The sequence below is a fragment of the Caretta caretta genome, chromosome 2, assembly GCF_965140235.1.
Source record: "Caretta caretta isolate rCarCar2 chromosome 2, rCarCar1.hap1, whole genome shotgun sequence".
Classification (NCBI taxonomy): domain Eukaryota; kingdom Metazoa; phylum Chordata; order Testudines; family Cheloniidae; genus Caretta; species Caretta caretta.
In genome coordinates, this window is record NC_134207.1 from 266,417,114 (window position 1) to 266,423,097 (window position 5,984).

The 5,984-nt window shown below is 50.3% G+C and overlaps 1 pseudogene; it reads right to left on the reverse strand.

Moving 5' to 3' along the window:
* Positions 1–780: 780 nt before the first annotated feature.
* Positions 781–5,410, reverse strand: LOC142070782 (uncharacterized; annotated as a pseudogene).
* Between the last annotated feature and the right edge of the window lie 574 nt (positions 5,411–5,984).

A 5,984-nucleotide genomic window follows, 5' to 3' on the forward strand; every position in this document is an offset into this window, starting at 1 on the left:
GCCCCAGCTTGTTCTTTAGGGGAAATTTAACCCCAAGTCTGCAAAGGGACCTGTGACCATCAAGCCTTTAACATGGGATGCCGTCAGTCCCTCCTTGCTGGAGTGTACTAAACCCTCATGTAGTGATTTCTTTGGGGGTTATGGGGCTACCTGGGTCATCGAACCAACAGGGCAGAGGGTGTTACCACTTTCTGGCTGGAACCTGCAGTAAATCAGGGAGACTGAGTGAGTCCATGATGGATGTGACTGTTAACCCAGTTCAGATCCTCAGTGACTGAAGCCAGGGCTTGTGTGTGCTAGTTACACCCATTCCCTTTACTGCACCTGAGGCCAATTGGTGCCATGTGATGGATGAATTAAAGTCCCAGTCTACACTCAGGCTTGACAAAGCCCTGGCTGGGATGATTTAGTTGGGGATTGGTCCTGCTTTGACCAGGGGGTTGGACTAGATACCTCCTGAGGTCCCTTCCAACCCTGATATTCTATGATTCTATAAAAGCATTACATGCCCTGGGCCCTAAGTTTTCCCAAGTGACTGCTGCTTTTGGGTGGCTCAAAATTTGGATGCCCAACGAGAGAGATATTGAAGGGGCCTCGTTTTCAGAGGGTGGGGGCTCAGCACTTTCTGAAACCAGGCCTCTTTGAGGCCTTCTGTGTTGGGCACCCAAAATCTCTTGTCACTTTTAACAAGTTGGGCCTTAGTGTTTGGATCTCTGTTGCAATAGGGCAGGGGTTGGGTCTCTTTAATGAGGGTGGCGTGTGACTCTTAGTCGGGGTCTTTCATTGGCCTGTTGCACAGTCTGGTGACTCACTCTGGTTCATGTCCCTAATCTCCTCCTACAATAGGGGAGAAGAGGACAACAGTTTAGGTTTGCAGCATGGCAGTTTATTATGCAGAGGAGCCCCGTAGAGCAGCACTGAAACAAGTGCTAAGCGGCGGATAGAAGCAGATACTCTGAAGCTGTTGAGATTGTTATGAGCCTGGCTTCCGATGGTGCTTCCAGTGGAGGGGAAATGGAGCCACAGCTGGGTCTGGCAGCATCGGCTCGCTTTCATCTCCTCTCTTTCTGGATCTTCCTAGCTAGTAAGGGCAAGACCGACGTGAATAAGGTTCCAGGCATTTTGACGAATAAACCTACCACCATTTCCTCAGCAGCCCTGTGAGATGAGATTAGGCTAGAGGGGAAAGCGGTCAGGGTTAGCATCTCCACGCAGACTGACACTGGCTCCTGCAGCTCATGGAATGTTAGTTTGTTCTCTTTTGTATATTGTTGGTTAGCAATGACTAGAGGCCCCACCTTTGATCAGGGCTACAGGTGTTACTGTACACACACACACACTGGGAGACCATCTCTGCCCCAAGGGGCTTACACTCAAGATACATGGGGGCAAAGGGTGGGACGGTAACAGCGTGACATGCCTGAGGTCCCACAGCTGTTCAGTGGCAGAGCAAAGAGTAGTGCCCTGGGCTCCTGAATCCCAGTCCAGCGCCCGCTCCCCTGGAGCACATAGCCTCTCCAGAGCAACAGAGAGCATCCGGCCAGTGTCACTGCAGGCCTAGGTGGCTACTGGGGCAGAAGGGTAGCTTCAGGAGTGAGTGTTGCCAGTGAGCTCTTGGACAGAGGGTGACATCGCTCTGTGGCTCAGGAAGGGGCAGGCGCTTGCCTGCTGGAGAGACAGAGTGCTAGGGCCGTGCCATTGAAGGTGCAGGATCTATGATTATAAACAACTCCTATCCCCTCCCCCTTTGCTGTCTCTGCTCCACACACCCACCTGGGCCCACGTGTTAGGGCAGGTCCCTGCTCTAGGGTAAGAAAGAAGGGCCATGATGGGGCCTTTTGTCTTGTGTGTGGGACCAGGGGCCATTCAGTGTCTGCATCATACAGCATTTGTAAATGTCGCTGCCAGACAAAGGTAGGTGGTGAGGAGCCTCCACAGAGCCCCCCTGCCCTTGCCCCGCTCCCAGGCACCGTCTGGAGCTTTAGGTTTCTTATGTATCCCAGTGACATTAAAATTTGCTCCCTGCGGTTCTGCTGGCAGCTGTAGGGTTCCACCTCCAGGCTCATAGGGCAGGCGGCCTTTGCCAGCTCACTGCCAGCAGGTGGAGCTGGACACTTGTCCTGGGAACACTTGTGCAGTGTGAAATACCTGGCCAGGATCTCAGTGAGGGAAACCCGTAACCCTGCCTCAGCCCAGCCGTGAGCAGAGAGGAGGCCCTCTCGGCCACTCACCTCCTCAGACGCCTCCTCGCATTTGATAATGACGGAAGGGGGGTCCTTTTCAGTGGAGAAGAATCCAGAGCAGTCTTTGACCAGCTGCAAGGGAGAGAAAAGAGACCTCAGCATCTGCCTGTCAGGGAGTGATAACGCTCAGGCCACTCGCGTGTGGAGACCTGCTTCCCAGGGTGGGTTGGTCACAAATTCAGCAGGAGGTTGGGAGGCTCAACTATGTGCCTGGTTTGGACATCACAGTGGACCAGGACCCCATTGTGCGAGGCGCTGTACAGAGACCAGAAGGATGGGCCCTGCCCCGAGGAGCTCACAATCTAGGTAACCCTGGCTCATGTTCAATAGCACCTTTGTGAGCTGTCACTGTGCAGTCTGTGGGATTCCTTGTGTACTCCAGATGAGTGAGAGGGGCCCACAGAAAAAAGTGTATGGGTAAATGTAGACATAGACATGGAGAGAATGAGTCAAAATCTACACTCAGTTGAGCCAGGCGAGGCTGGATTGCTGTTAGGGCAGAGCATGCTTATGGAACTAGAAGCAGGGTCTTGCAGTTACAGCGATGGGCACAGATTCAGGACACCTGGGTTGAATTCTCCACTGGGTCACATCACCCACCAGTGAGACGGGGATAAGAGCACTCCCTCTCGGCCAGCCTGTCTCTGTCTGGTCTACTTAGATTGTGAACACTTTGGGGCGGGGACTGTCTGTGTCTGTGCAGCACCTGACACCATGGGCCCCTGATCTCATTAGGGATGTCAAAGTGCTAGTGTACCACGAATAATATTAGACACGAGCTGCATCCCCTTCACCTTTGGACTTCAGTGAGGGTTCCCCGGTAGAACGGTGCCCCAGCTGACAACAGCAAACCAGAGATTAAAAACCACGTAGTCCTATAATTAGGGGTTGGATGAATGGATGTATGTTGTCTGTGACATTGATGTAAGGATCAGTAAGGAGGCTACTGCAGAAAAGGCACTGTCCCATAGCCCCATTCCTTCCTTTATGTCTCTGCTGGAAACACACATTTTCTGTGAGACCTGGGGATCTGAGCAATACTATTATCAAGATGCAGCTGTGTGATCAGTGAGACAGAAGAGCAGATGGAGATGTTTCAGTGAAGCAAGTGATCCTTACCCCATCTTCTTTGAATTCACACTGGTTGATGTCACAGTTCTCTGATACCGGGCACACTGTCTCTTTAACAGTGAATTTCAGCGATTGGATAGTTTTTGAAGACACGTCCTAAGAAGACATTCAATGAAAGAACAAAATAAACATTTATGGTGATCGACAAGGCACCAGGCGCCACTTTGAGCTTGTAAATATTTTTCTTTTATGTTACAGTATCGCCTAGAGGCTTAGATTGGCGTCAGAGCCGCATTGTGCTGGGCGCTTGTCACACACATACACAGGCAAGGCCCTTGCCCCAAAGAGATTCCAGTCTATCAGAATGCAACATTGACTTGTTCTTGTCCACTGAAGTAAAAAGTTAATAATCATTCTCAGCTGTTGACTAGGGCCTTGCATATTTCAAATGCAGTTCAAATATTAATCCAGGAATGTAACTTCATATGCTGTGCGCTAGATCTGGTGTAGCTCCATTGCCTTAAATGGGGCTGATTTGCAGCAGTAGAGGTCTGGCCCATGTGTCTTCAGCACGATGTTTTGAACAAATAATGAGTATCTTGCAATTCCTCCCCCATCTCCTGCTGTTCTTTTAGAAAGTCCAGTCGCTCAGTGTTTCTGCACTTGTTTTAATTACTGAAAGTGCAATTCTGGTTTGAAAAGTGACATGGTCCAAGTGAGCTCTTGGGATTCCAGGTCTTATTGCCTCACGGTAATTTTCATATGTAGGTTCCTGTCTTGCAGAAGTGACTTGTGTGTAAAAGTGTTTGCAGGATCGGGCCCCAAGTGTCCTCCTTTTGGGCTTGACCATGCATGGCTCTGAGCACCCTTGTGTGGGGCTGAGCACCCTCAATTTCCATTGACCTCATTGCAAGCAGGGGGTGCTCAGCAGCTCACAGGATCCAGACTTTCATTAAAACAGGTTATTTCCCTAAGTGTCCTTGAACGTTTGGAAAGTACCAGGCCCATAGGGACACCACCAGAAATCAGCCCTCGATAATAACAATCAGGATGCAAATACCAGACTGTAGATTCAGGAGCCTAGCATCAGAGGGCAGCGATTCCCATTGACTGGCCCTATGAGTTCAAGCAGCATGGAATATACACAGGCCACAAAGCAATTCCCCAGGTCACTCACCCAGTCTGGCTGAGGCTATGGCTTGTCTTCACTACCATGCTAAATCCGCACTGCTGCGATTGATGCAGTGGCATCAAGTTAGCCGGAGGGTCTGGTGAACGGCCATACCTGGTCAGACCAAAGGTCCATCTAGCCCAATATCCTGTCTTCCAAGAGGATCCAATGGCAGGTGCCCCAGAGGGAATGAACAGAACAGGTCATCATCAAGTGATCCATCCCCTGTTGCCCATTCCCAGCTTCTGGCAAACAGCTCTCCTGTCGACATAATTAATCCACCTCAGTGAAAGGCAGAAGCTGTGTTGACGGGAGCGTGTCGCCTGATGACCTAGCGCAGTGTAGATACCGTGTTAAGTTGATGTAAGGAATGTTGCTCAGGGGGGTGGGTTTTTACACCCCTGAGTGATGTAATTTACATCAACTTAAACTATTTCCCAATGTTTATTCCCCCCCCCCCCCCCCACTGTTCCTCAGACGTTCTTGTGAACTGCTGGAAATGGCCCACCTTGATTATCACTACAAAAGGTTCCACCACCCCACCCCCGCTCTCCTGCTAGTATTAGCTCATCTTAAGTGATCACTCTCTGGTTACAGTGTGTATGGTAACACCCATTGTTTCATGTTCTCTGTGTATATAAAATCTCCCTCCTCTATTTTCCACTGAATGCATCTGATGAAGTGAGCTGTAGCTCACGAAAGCTTATGCTCAAATAAATTTGTTAGTCTCTAAGGTGCCACGAGTCCTCCTTTTCTTTAAACGGTAGGGTAGACAAGGACTCAGCTTCCAGGAGCCGATAGGCTGGTTGTAGATCTGAACTGCAGCTAAAACCGCATCCTCTTGGGTTGGCAGAGGGGATGATGATGGTGTGGGGGCTGCTGTGACCACCCTGACGATCAGCAGGACTTTCAGGCAGGTTTCCATCCTGTGCCCTGTGGGATTCAGTGAGAACTGGGTGGGCAGCCCTGTCCCTCTCAGGGGAAGCCCTTTTATACCCTGCCTCCTCTATACAGGCTAGTGCCTCATTGGCTGCCTGCTCCTGTCCTCCCTGAATCGATGGCTTTTCTCCCTCCATCTGCAGGATGTTTCCATTGGCCACCCTGCTGGGGCAGGTACATGGGGAGGTTGGTCAGGGGAAAAGGAAAAAATTTTCAAATACATTGCTGAAATCATGTGCACCAATTGCTAAACAACCCGTGGTGAGGCGGGGAGATGTCCAGGGGCCTTTGCGCTGGGAAAGGCTGAGCTACGTGTCTTAATTCTGTTGGACCAGATCTCCACACAATCTGAATTAATTTTGAGAGTCACATTTTGTAAGACACTATCTCATATGTGTTACCAAGGGTTGGTTATATCACACTGACCACTTACTGTTCATCCACTGGTCCTGCAGTTCTGTCAAGCACAGCAATCAAACTATCAGATCTCTTCTGTGTGATTACCGCATGTTCTCTGTGTCCTCTGAGAAGGGCTCTCACAATACTTTCCCTCTCACATA